This window comes from Zingiber officinale, chromosome 6A, assembly GCF_018446385.1.
Source record: "Zingiber officinale cultivar Zhangliang chromosome 6A, Zo_v1.1, whole genome shotgun sequence".
Taxonomy (NCBI): Eukaryota; Viridiplantae; Streptophyta; class Magnoliopsida; order Zingiberales; family Zingiberaceae; genus Zingiber; species Zingiber officinale.
Window position 1 is genome coordinate 7,456,229 of NC_055997.1, and position 13,592 is coordinate 7,469,820.

Consider the following 13,592-nt stretch of genomic DNA (forward strand, 5'->3'; position numbering starts at 1 on the left):
GTGTGTTTAATTCAAATTTTAAGTTAGATTCTTTAAACGAGCATGTGTTAATTATTTGATAGATTTTTGTCAACTCTGTAGGATGGTGTCAACTTCCCACGTTTTCTTTTACCCCTCGATTCCTTCAAAGTCAATCGATCAATACGGGTCTGGACTCAATTGAGCCAGGCCCTAGCCCGAGTCCATCTAATTGATTTCAACAACTATCGGGTCTATCCAAAATCTATGGATCGGCCGGGTCGATCACATTCCAATAGAGTAAAGAGATTTGATTAATATCGATAACTCGTCTTAATTTTTTTTTTCTCAAGAGTTGTATATATCTAATTTTGCTTGGCATCGTATGCTTATCAAAGCCAAAAGATAAAGGAACAGAACTAAATTATCAGTTTAATTCCTCTTTGAAATACAAAGTAACTTAGCTTGTTGAATTTTGAATTTATTCTAATACATACGATCAACGAAAATAATGATAGATAAGTAGAAAAATCGTTCTGCAACATAAGAAGCGTATGTGTCAGGTTAGGAAAGGGGTCCCGAACGTTGACCCTTCGACGCTCAAGTCAGTCACCGCAAAGAGAAAAAAGGTGGAGCAACAGTAGATGTTGTGTGCGACGTGCGCACTTCTCTCGAGATGTGGGCACGTTATCCAATTGATCATGGGTACGTTTTCCAATTTGTCCTATGAAAGGACACGCCGAGAAAGTGCCTCTGACACCATATCTCATGCATATTCTTGACAAGACAGTAGAAGGTTTCGTCGTACGATCTACTTGTTAACCATGCCTTGTGTAAGCGGCGCTATCTCCCCGAAGGATACTTCAGTGATCCATCTGCTCGGCTGAGTACTCCTCCGCTCAGCCGGACTTGGCTGCTCTTCCGCGTGGCAACAGGTCTCAATAGTTTGTTTCTGCTCGACCAGATTAACACTCCGGTTATATGCACGCTCCTCTGCTTTGTGACGACCTTTTGATGATCTTGGCTGAACGGACGCTTCGCTTGGACTGACCCTTTACCGATCGGGCAATACATGCCCGATCGACTACTGCTGGAGAGATCCACTTGACTCCTCAGTGTCCAGTCCTTTACCGTTGACCTCCTTGACTTTGACTGCTATCTTCGTCCTTTGACCCGTACTTAGTGAACCCCCCTATATTACCTATATATACACGGGCTCGACCCCCGCGCGAAGAAGGTTGTCATAGACAATGATATTGCCAAAGTCGAATCCGGAGGTGGAGCCGTGGCGCTCGATAGCATAGATGACGATGGCGTTGGGGCCGGAGCCGAGGATACTCTCATGGTTGTAGAAGCACAGGTGCATGTAGTCGTTGGCGTTTAGCGAGGCATTAGTAGTTGTGGCGGCCAAGGAGAGAGCCAAGAGGAAGAAGAAGGATGGAACTGAGATGACTGCCATTTTTTTTGCTTGTGATCGAACGGAATGGCAATGGGCGTCCATGTAGGATCTAAGAGTCAATCTTCCTGTGTAGATGGTGGTCAAAAGGTTGGTGTAGGCGATCGAGTTTTGCTGACCCCCAAGGGCCATGCTCCGATTGAACCAACTACCTATTTAGTTCAAAGATACGATGTCGGTCATATTTTCCCGATCAGGGGTTATGCTCCCTCCGATTTGGTACCTCACTCTGCCATGTTCAAAATAATCTTCAGTTGATCAGATTAGCCCAATTCTAATGGTTATGTTCTCTTCGAAGTAACACTCTCAACCAACTCAGACATGTTGCTTAGCTGATTGGATTCCTTCGATCCCCAAGGGTTGTGCTTCCTCTGACTCTATAATCCGATCGGCTAGCTCTAATATCACCTTCCAGTTGGATTCTTCAACTCTAGTGGCCCGGCTCCCCTCACTTCCTCACAGATGAACATGCATGTAATTACACCCGCTCGCTCAAGACCAAGGGCTTCACGCCCTTATATTGTGCACTGTTCCACTAAGGCCCCCATTATCCAATCCCCTTTCTTTATGGGCCAAGCCTAGGAATCCCAATGAGCCCTATGGTTCATGGGTTGATCTTGTAATAAATGCTGCACATAGGGTGCCAGAGACACATGGGATATTATCATTATACAGATAGAGAATATGAGCGATAAAACTGGTTGATACAATAACTTACTGATTGATAGAATATGAGTGGTGAGACTAGTTGATATAATAAATATACGACAACTTAACATATCCTTTATCATAGCATGCTACTTAATTAATGAAAATAAATTATTATCACAGAGGTATTATAAAAAGAGCCTGCTCCTGTAGGCATAGGTAGGCTTTCACAGACAAATACATTACATTTTCTCTATTGTTTATCTTCCACATCTACTCTATTAACTCGAACTTTGAGTGTCGGAGTGGCCGTGTTGGGACACCCCCTAGCTTGCTTACTAACGCTCCTGATGCGGTGATGATGAAGGACCCCATCCCGTTGTCACGGTGCAGGTCAAATGGTCAAAGTCAAGGTGGTCAATGCATAGATGGCATCGGTCGGTCCGGCGAAACATGCCCCGACCAGGGATAAGGCTCTGACCCGCCATTGTCTTCGACACAGGGAGCAATCAAACAACTGACACTAAAAGGAGACAATGTGCAGAAGCGGAGCCAACCAGCTACCCCGCTCGGCCAAACAACAGAGTTTGATACAGCAAAGTTCGACTTCAGCCGAGCGACTACCCCGCTCGGCCTGGCAGCAAGTCTCGGCAGTGACAAAGTGAATTTTCGGTCGAGCAGACTGCAGACACACACTGAGGAATAGCGAGGTTCTGGCCGACCAGACGGGGCACCAGGGAGGCGAAATTCCGACCGAGTGGCCAACCCGCTCAACCTAACAGTACACTCCTGATGATATCAGTGATATCCTTTTGAGAGTTAGTGCCGCCGACACCGGGCATAGACTGCCAGAAGATCGTATGATGGAAGCTTTCACTGTCACTTCAGAGACATGCTCGGCCCGTTAAGGTACCGTGTCAGGGACACTTTACTGACAAGTCTTTTTAGAAAAAACTTTGAGAAGTGTGCTCGCCTTGGGAAGCACGCAAGCGTGTTACCAGATTTCTATATAAAGGGGGGTCTAAGCATCGGCAGAGATATGCGATATCCACTATTTGTTCTACAATCGGTAGTTGAGGGGGTGAGCGGGATAAGAAGACCGAGAGGAACAACTCTCCGTATGGGGACAGAATAAAAGGCCAACCGGCCCACTAGGGGAAGCGCCGCCCACGCCAATCTCCTTCCATCACGCCTATTCCAACCCCCCTAAAAAATAACCCAGACGAATCAGGAGAGGGGATCATCCTCGGACGACGCTCCCATTCGGGATGCACGAAAAGGCAAGGTGCCTCGAGGCACCGCATCACCCGAGTGGATCAATTGGTAGTTCTCCGAGGAAATCTTATAAAACCCTCTGCACAGACACTATACCCCGCTGGAGATCGGAACATACAACGGATCGGCCGATCTGGATAATCACTTGGATCGGTTCGACAATGAGGTCACGCTGCACCAGTATACAAACTGAGTGAAGTCTAGAGTCTTTCTCACTACGCTATCCAGATCGGCGCAACGCTGGTTCTGACTGTCGGACAGCTCAATACAGAGCTTCAAAGACTTCCGAGCCATGTTCCAACACCATTTCGCCAGCAGTCGGCACTATCAGAAGACGAGCGTTAGCCTCTTTGCCCTAAAGCAAGGGCCCAAGGAAGTGCTCCAAGCGTACATACAGCGTTTCAACCAAGTGGCCATGGACATCCCCTCGGTCTCGTTTGAGACGATGATGAACGTCTTCACTCAGAGGCTTGTCGAGGGAGATTTCTGTTGGTGCAGTGGGGCCGGCAAGAGGGGGGTGAATTGCCTGCAATCAAAGAGTATACCCTCCTCAAAGAACTTTAACTCAAAATAAAAGCAACAAGAGTATTATAAATTAAATAACAGAAACAAAAAGAGAGATGACTCAGCTATTTGACTTGGTTACAACCGAGACGGTTGTTAATCCAAAGCAGTTGGAAAGCACACTAGAAACGCTTCCTTCTTTGAAGGCGGAGAAGCCTTTTACACTTTGAGAGCACAGAAGTTGCTAAGAATGAAAGTACAGAGTTTCTTTTCGTTCATCTCTGAATAGTTGTTCGAGACCCCTTTATATAGGGATTCTAAGACTTATCCAGTTCACCTGATCTTCGGGATCAAGATTTGACTCGAGAGGGATCGGTCGACCGATCCCCAGGTTCGGTCGACCGAACCTGGTGAACTTTCCCAGCTTTCCGTCTGGATGCAGGCTCTGTGGATCGAGTTTAGGTTAGGCCGACCAATTCTTGTGTTCGGTCGATCGATCATCCAACGGTCACTACTCGATCTGACCCGATCAAATCGCTCGACCAAGTCTCTGATTATCTTCGGTTCGGTCGACTGATCAGAAGGTTCGGTCAACCGATCACTTCACCAACGGCTGGCTGCTTGTCGTGGCTTCTGACGTGTCACCAACAGCTGGCTTTCTGATGATAGGGGTTCGGTCGACCGATAAGGGCGTTCGGTCGATCAAACACTTGTCAAGTCAACGCCCCGGTTGATTTTCTCTGGTTCTGCTTACTTGGGTGATTTCGGCCATCCGGAATAGGGCTCACCAGAACCCAGTTCCCGACCTTCTCCTCGAGCAATCTTCCGTCCCTGCTTTACGTCCCTCGAATGTCGTGCACGTTCTTCTCGCTCACCAGTGTACTCTTTCGCAGCTCTCTCGTCCTTTGGACGCACCGAGCCCGTCGGCTCCCTTCCCGTGCCATCCTTCTCGCTAGCTGTGTCTTCCGCTCGACTTCATGCGCTCCTAAGCTCCTACACACTTAGACACAGGGATCAGACAAACATGACCTAACCTAAACTTGGTTGATCACATCAAAATAATCACGGGGTCCAACAATATCCCCATTTTTGATGTGCATCAACCCAAGTTTAAGTTAGGGTAAAAACAAATAAATAGTAATTTTAAGAAAATTACTAAACTAACATTTTAAGCACAAAAATTTTAAAAAAAATTATAAATAAAAAATTTAATTTTCCTGACTCTCTCCCTAAACTTGTTACTTAACTCTCTCCCTTTGATCACAACAAAAACGGAAAAAAGAAATTTTCTAAGTAAAAAAAAATGATTTTCCCAGGAAATGTTTAAAAAATTTTCAAAGCATTATATAATTTTAATTTTAATGCTTTTATCCGAAATTAAACATTTTATTTTGATATTTCGGCTTTCAGGTCGTGGCGAGACATTAGGTCTTCTTGGTTATTGGAGCAACAACCACTTCCTTAGACAAAGCTTCATAAAGAAATTTTAAACATTTAATCTCTTTTCTGACAGTCTTAATAACAATTTTAATTTAGCACAGATTTTGGAATCCAATAGAGGTTCCTTCCTACAGGATTAATCAAAAATCTGGGGGTACATAAGTTTTAGGAATTTTCCTAAGTTGACCTTGATGATTTCTAATATACTAGTTTAATTTACCAAAAATTCTTAATTTAGATTTTTGAAAAACATTTGAACATGCAGCAGATTTCAACTTTTCAATTTACATTTTTAAATTATCATTTTCTGATTTTAAATTATCTAGCAATTTACTTAAATCAACGTTCTTATTTTCTAATTTAAGTAAATCTTTAGAAAGAGATTTAATAAACTTAAAGGACAGCTTGGGAGTTAGATTACGTACCTCACTTACCTGTATATCCGTAGCTCCCCCTTCATCCCAGCTTTCTTTTTCTGATGTTCCTCCCCTTTCATCTATGCTCATTTCTGAGCTCGACTCTTCTTCCAGCTGATAGTTAGCCATTAGCGCTAGCCCCGAAAATTCTTCGACGTCTGATTCAGAGGATGAGTTTGACCATGTGGCCTTCAGGTTCTTCTGTTTGGAGGAAGATTATCGCTTTTCCTTTCCTTTTTCATTTTTCTTCAATTTTGGGCAGTCATCTTTGATGTGCCCTTCTTCGTTACAGTTGTAGCAACGAATCATCCTTTTATTTCGTTGAAGCCTCTTTGTCTGTGATCTAAATTTATTAATATTAAAAAATTTATTGAAACGTCTTACCAATAGAGCCGCTTCGGATTTGTCGATCGAGGCTTCGGAGTCAGAACCGTTTATTCTTGCCTTTAAGACAATGTTCTGACTAGTCTTCTCTACTCCATTGGGTTCTACAACTTGAGATTCGTGAAGTTCAAAAGTGAAAAATAAATTTTCTAAAGTACTTATCTTGAAGTCCTTAGAGATGTAGTATGCATCTACTAAGGACGCCCATTCTGGAGTTCTGGGGAAGGCGTTGAGTGCGTACCGGATCGAGTTCCGGTTCGTTATTTCTTCTCCAAGGTTGCTTAGTTAAGTTATTAGCTCCTTAATCCTTACTTGGAGTTGCGCTACCTTCTTGCCATTGTTCATCCGGAGGTTCGTAAGCTGAGTCCGGAGGATGTCGCGTCTTGCAAGCTTCGCTTCGGAGGTACCTTCGTGAAGCTCCAGGAATTTTTCCCAGAGGTCTATCGCGGAGTCGTAGCTTCCGATCCGACTTACCTCCTGAGGCAGCAGAACGCTGAGCATGTGGAACTTAGCCTTTCCGTTGGTGACAAAGTCTGCTTGTTCCTTCTTCGTCCAGTTGTACTCTTCTTTGTCTTTTGGTGCTTCATATCCATATTTCATTATTAAGAGTATATCAAATTCAGTTTTAAAAATTACCTCCATTTTTCACTTCCATGTAGCGAAGTCTCCGTCGAACTTTGGGAGATGAATGTTCGCGTCGGTCATTGTCCTTATCTTTGTGCTTCAGACAGCAGTTAGTCCTTCTGAGATTGTTGGGCTCTGATACCACTTGTTGGTGCAGCGGGGCCGACCAGAGGGGGATGAATTGCCTGCAATCAAAGAGTATACCTTCCTCAAAGAACTTTAACTCAAAATAAAAGCAACAAGAGTACTATAAATTAAATAACAGAAACAAAAAGAGAGACGACTCAGCTATTTGACTTGGTTACAACTGAGACAGTTGTTAATCCAAGGCAGTTGGAAATAGCACTAGAAACGTCTCCTTCTTTGAAGGCGGAGAAGCCTTTTACACTTTGAGAGCACAGAAGTTGCTAAGAATGAAAGTACAGAGTTTCTTTTCGTTCATCTCTGAATAGTTGTTCGAGACCCCTTTATATAGGGGTTCCAAGACTTATTCAGTTCACCTGATCTTTGGGATCAAGATTTGACTCGAGAGAGATCGGTTGACCGATCCCCAGGTTCGGTCGACCGAACCTGGTGAACTTTCCTAGCTTTCCGTCTGGATGCAGGCTATGTGGATCGAGCTTAGGTTCGGTCGACCAATCCTTGTGTTCGGTCGACCGATCAGCCAACGGTCACTGCTCGATCTGACCGGATCAAATCGCTCGACCAAGTCTCTGATTATCTTCAGTTCGGTCGACCGATCACTTCACCAACGGCTGGATGCTTGTCGTGGCTTTTAATTTGTCACCAACAGCTGGCTTTCTGATGATAGGGGTTCGGTCGACCGATAAGGGCGTTTGGTCGACCGAACACTTGTCAAGTCAACGTCCCGATTGACTTGCTATAGTTCTGCTCACTTGGGTGATTTCGGCCATCCGGAATAGGGCTCACCTGAACCCAGTTCCCGACCTTCTCCTCGAGCAGTCTTCCGTCCCGGCTTTACGTCCCTCAAACGCCACGCACGTTCTTCTCGCCCACCGGTGTACTCTTCCGCAGCTCTCTCGTCCTTCGGACGCACCGAGCCCGTCAGCTCCCTTCCTGTGTCGTCCTTCTCGCTAGGTGCGTCTTCCGCTCGACTTCCTGCGCTCCTAAGCTCTTGCACACTTAGACACAAGGATCAGACAAATAGGACCAACCTAAACTTGGTTGATCACATCAAAACAACCACGGGGTCCAACAATTTCTTCCGATCGCTCATCAGGAAGCCGCCCAGGGACTTCGACCACATGCTCAAGAAGGCCAACGAGTTTATAAATGTGGAAGAAGCCCAAGCGACCAGAAGAATTGAGGTGTCGATCGAACCCTCGATGCTAATCAAGTGCCGACCCTTAAGCAGTCATCAACTGCCCAAAGGGCCAAGGACCGAAGGAGCACGACCGCACCAGGGGATCAGGACACATGCCGTACAACATGTGGCTTCCGGTCGATCGAAGACAGCAAAAGGCAAGTTGTGGACGCCGATGTTCTGTTCTTTCCATCAGTCGGCGACCCACAACACGCGTGATTGCCACGGTCTGGCACCAATCGTCAGTCGACCTGCCCCAAGAGGATACCGTCGCCGGTCTCCTTCTCATTCGGTGACAAAGGCATTGATCGACCGGGTGGAGAGAGGAAGAAAGAAGGGACCCCGAGCGCCATCACCAACATCGGCGGAGGGATGACACTGATCTCTCCTGAGTCTCGGCCAAGCGAAATAGACTATCTGTTCGGGAAGAAGAAATTAGGAACAACGCTTCTCGAGGAGAGATAGGCATGATCGCCGGAGGGTCGACCGACGACGATTCCAACATAGCCAGGAAGTCATACGCTCGGCGGTTGGAGATCTACGCCGTGGGATGAAACAAGAAGAAGGCCGAAGGACCCCAGATCAGCTTTGTCCCCAGTGACTTGGAAGGAGTGGAGATCCCTCACGATGACGCACTGATCATCCGAGCGGTAATTGCTAATTACACAATTCACCAAACTTTTGTTGATACAGGGAGTTCGATGAACATTATTTTCAAAAAGATATTCAATCAGTTATAAATTGATCGAAGCGAACTGGTGCCCATGACAACCCCATTGTACAACTTCACGGGAAACGAAGTACTACCGCTCGGACAGACCGGCTTGGCATCTCGCTCGGAGAAGAGCTATTGAGGAGAACCAGGACCACCAACTTCATCGTGGTAGAACGTCGTCGGCCTACAATGTTATATTAGGTCAACCAGCCCTCAACGAGTTTTGGACGGTAGTATCTACTTAGTGCCAAAAAATCAAGTTCCCGGTAGACAACCGGGTCGGCGAAGTCAAGGGCGATCAGATGACCGCTCGTCGATGCTATGTCGAGATGGTTAAGTCTGAAGCAAAAGTCGCTCGAAAGAATCTGTGTCTGGAGGTGAGCGCTGTCACTGAAAAGCCTCCCACGCTGGTATATGAAGAAAAGGAGAAATTTCAGATCCATCCCAACAGGACAGAGGCAACCACCTTCATAGCAGTTGATCTGGAGGAGGGAAAGAAGGCAGAACTGATCACCTGCCTTAAGCAAAATCACGATGTGTTCGCCTGGTCGACACACGAGCTGCCCGACATCTCCCCGAGTGTGGCTCAGTATGAGCTTCATGTTCGACTAGATGCTCGGCCGGTAAAACAAAGAAAGAGAGACTTCATTGCGGAGCAAAATTGATCATCTGAGTGGAAATAGAGAAGCTGCTGGAGGCTGGACACATTAAGGAAGTTCAATTCCCGAGCTGGCTAGCCAATACCATGCTAGTCTCCAAACCGGGCAACAAGTGGCGGATCTGCATCGACTTCCGCAACTTAAACAAGGCGTGCTCGAAGGACTTCTATCCATTGCCCAGGATAGATCAGATGGTAGATTCAACGGCGGGTTGCGAGCTGATCTGTATGCTCGATACATACCAAGGGTACCACCAAGTGCTGCTCGCCTGAGAAGACCAGGAGAAGGTCAGCTTCATTATGGTCGACGGAATCTACTGCTACAACGTCATGACGTTCAGACTCAAGAATGTTGGAGCCACCTACCAGAGGCTGATGAACAAGGTGTTCTGACGGCAGATCGACCATAATATGGAGGTATACGTCGACGACATATTAATAAAATCCCTTCGAGCTGCTGACGTATGGGCAGATATTGAAGAAACTTGTCGGATGCTAAGAGCTTACGAGATAAAGCTGAACCCTAGTAAGTGTCTGTTCAGCGCAAAAAGTGGTCGCTTCCTGGGCTACATCATCACCGAGCGGGGCATTGAAGCCAATTCAAGCAAGGTAAAGGCGTTACAAGATATGTTGCTACCTCGGAACTTGAAGGAAGCTCAACGGATGACTGGTCGGATCACAGCACTATCAAGATTCATTTCGAAGTCGTCTGATTGGAGCCTACCATTTTTCAAGATATTGCCCCAATCTACCAAGTTCCAATGGAATGTTGAGTGTGACTGGGCATTAGAAGAGCTCAAGGAGTATCTTAACTCCTTGTTTGTATTGGCCAAGCCGATGTTGGTGAACCACTTTGGATTTATCTTTCATCCAACGAACATGCTGTTGGATTGGCTCTAGTTAGGCAATATGGCCAAGAGCAGCAGCATGTGTACTTTTTGAGCATATATTGAAAGATGCAGAGTCTCGCTACACCGGTCTTGAAAAACTAGTTTATGCTTTGATTCTTGCCGCTCGAAGGCTTCGTCCGTACTTTCTAGCACACACAATCATCGTGCTAACTAACAACGTCTTGGGACGAGTCCTTCTCAACCTCGAAGCATCAGGAAGGCTAATCAAATAGATAACATAGTTGAGCGAATTCGACATATAATATCAACCTCAAGCGCCAATCAAAGCTCAGGCCTTGACGGATTTCATCATGGAGGTCCAGAATGTCAAACCGGAGGTGACATGGAAGATAATGTGGATGGTTCATCCACTCGGCAGGACAGCGGAATCGACATATTACTCATCTCACCACGGGAGGACCGGATGCAACTGGTCGTTCGGCTGGACTACAGAGCCACTAACAATGAAGCAGAGTATGAGGCACTGATAGCCGACCTACAGGCAACCCGACACGTGGGAGTCATTAAAGTCCTCATTCACTCGGACTCTCAGTTGCCCACTCAACAGCTGTCTAGGACGTTCAAGATAAGCAATGTCCGACTCTGGCTCTATGCAGAAGCCTTCGAGAAGCTAAAGACCAATTTTCAAGAAGTTATTATTCAAAAGATCCCCTGATCGGAGAACCAAGTGGCAGATGAGTTGGATAAATTAGCCAGCTCATTGATGTCTATCGTCATAGGGCAACCGATCGAACAGGTCTTGCTCATGGCACATATCAACCGAATGGAAGGAATAACCTTCCCCAACGACTGGAGAACAACCCTAATAGAGTTCTTGCGGTCGGGAGCTACACCTGCCGATCCGGAAGAAGCTCGCTTACCGAAGAAAAGGGTCGGACGGTTCACCTTGGTGGGGGACCAACTTTATAAGCAAGCCTTCTCTAGACCCCTACTCAAGTGCATCAGATCGGAAGATGCTGAATACATTCTGTGGGAAGTGCACCAAGGTTCTTGCGGAGGCCATCTGGGCGGCCGATCATTGACCAGAAAAATACTTTTATCCAGATATTTCTGGCCAACCCTCCAAGAAGACGCCGCTAGGACGGTATCCATTTGCCCTGCCTTGTTCGAAGTACCACAACCTTTCGCATCGATCGACCGAAAAAATGAAGACATTCATAGTATCCTGGCCATTCGACCAATGGGGCATGAATATCGTTGGATCATTCTCCATGCCATCTTCCCATATTTTGACGAGCGGACCTTGGATGATGATCTGATGCTCCGGAGCTCAGGATTCAGCACTGGATTCACACCACTCCTCGATCGGTAGATGCAGAATTGTCGTAATGTGGAGTTGGCCACTCAGGGTTGATTGTGTAGAAGTTGCCCGCCCGAACGACTGTGATGAAGAGGCCGACCGGATGCCTGACTTCTTGGTCTTCGATTTTGGTGGTAGGAAGGCCACCGGCGGTGCGCAGACCGCCCCTTGAGGCAGACCGGATAGGGAGGGCGTCTGATCTGACGACCCGGGAGCAATGGGCTCTTAGACAGGAGCGGGGTCGAGACGACGTCTCGACCCGTTCGACAGACCGCACCCCCGAAGTGGCGGATCGTGATGAAGGCTCCGCTCGACGCCTCTTGTGCCTGTTCAGTAGCTCGGCTGAGGAAGCTGAGCCCGAATCCCCCTCAACTGGAATGATCAGACGCTGTTCAGAAAGAGGTTGGGAGCCACCGGTAGCTCCGCCACTTGCCAGAGCGAGAGCCGCCTTGCTCTCGTCCTACAACTCCTCTTGCGAGCCAATCGGCTGTAGGTCGCGACTCCCTAGTTCTTCCACTGCAGTCGTGTTGATCACGACATCCGTCAGTTTCACCTTGTCGGCTAGACGTGCACGCAGCATGACTTCGATTACAAAAGAAGAAGAGAAATCAGTTAGACTCAAAGGAAAAGTTGAAGCAATTTCAAACCTAGGTTGGACGGAAGCCGGGTTCGGATCAGACTCAGGCCAAAGATGTAGAGGACACCCTCCAACAGTAACTTGTGGATGTCATACTTCTGACCGACCAACATCGAAACTACATTGAGGTAGTCCGATTGGCTTTTGTACCATTTTAAGGGAGGTTGAGGCGCCACTTCGAGTTGCCAGTTGGTCGGAAAGTTCGGCCGCTCAGGAAGGCGCATGAAGAAGAAGTATTCCTTCCAATGCTTGTTGGAGGTTGACATTTTATCAAAGAAAACTAAACCTACTTGGGATTGGAAAAGGAAAGTCCTTGGCTCAGACAGTTTGGGATAATAAAAATAGTGGAAGACCCGGGGAGTGAGAGAAATGTCGTGCAGACGGAATAAAACAACAACCACACACAGCAGTCGAAAGGAGTTTAGCACTAGCTGAGGAAGGGAGATGCGAAAATATTTACAAACGATGAGAATGAAGGGGTGAATGGGGAACTACAGACCAGTGGTAAATTGATCCAATTGATCCCTAAAGAAACAAATGCTGCTGGGCGGCAGAAAGTTCGTTCGATTGGAAGGTGAACGAAGAACAACTTCATAACCAGGGGAATTTTGTAAGAGGCCTCCAAGCTCTCAACGTTGCCGGTGTCAAACCTGGACTCAGTAGAGGTATACCAAAGCCCATGGACGCCGGCTGGGGGGGGGTCGTGACGTGCTTGCCATCGTAGTGAACAAAGAAAGTGGCAGAAAGGTGCGGTCGAAGGGAAGAAATGTGATCGAAGGGGAAAAGGGCTTACTGGGATGTCGTCGGAAAATGATGAAGGAAGAAAAATCATCGGAGAACAAGGGCGGAAGGTCGTCGGAGAAGGAAGGTCACCCAGGAGCAGAGATGGATTGCCACCAGAAGCACTCGAAGGTGACGAAGTGTAGAAGAAGGCGACACGACAGGTTTATAAGCCTCAGGGCCGGCCGACCGAAGCCGTCCGATCTAGGTCGTAGAAATCCAAGCCCAGATCTGATCGTTGAATTTGAACCGCCAAATGTCACATCACAACAGATATCCGCCTGTCACGTCATGCGTACGGTGACAGTGGGCGTGACATGTGGCGCATCGCCACGAGTTGGCATTTAATGAAGGCATGGGGCGTGCTTAGCCTTAATGTGAAGAGATTTGCATGATTTCCCAGAAATTTAGGTGATGTCAGCCATGCTAGCGCTCGCTCGAGGCAATCTGAGAAAATATTTCACAAGTACAAACCTTCGTTGTGCCGATCAGATTGAGGGAGAATACCTATGGTCGATCGACAAGCTTCAACAGGTCGATCGACAAGAAGCGTGTGCCCCCA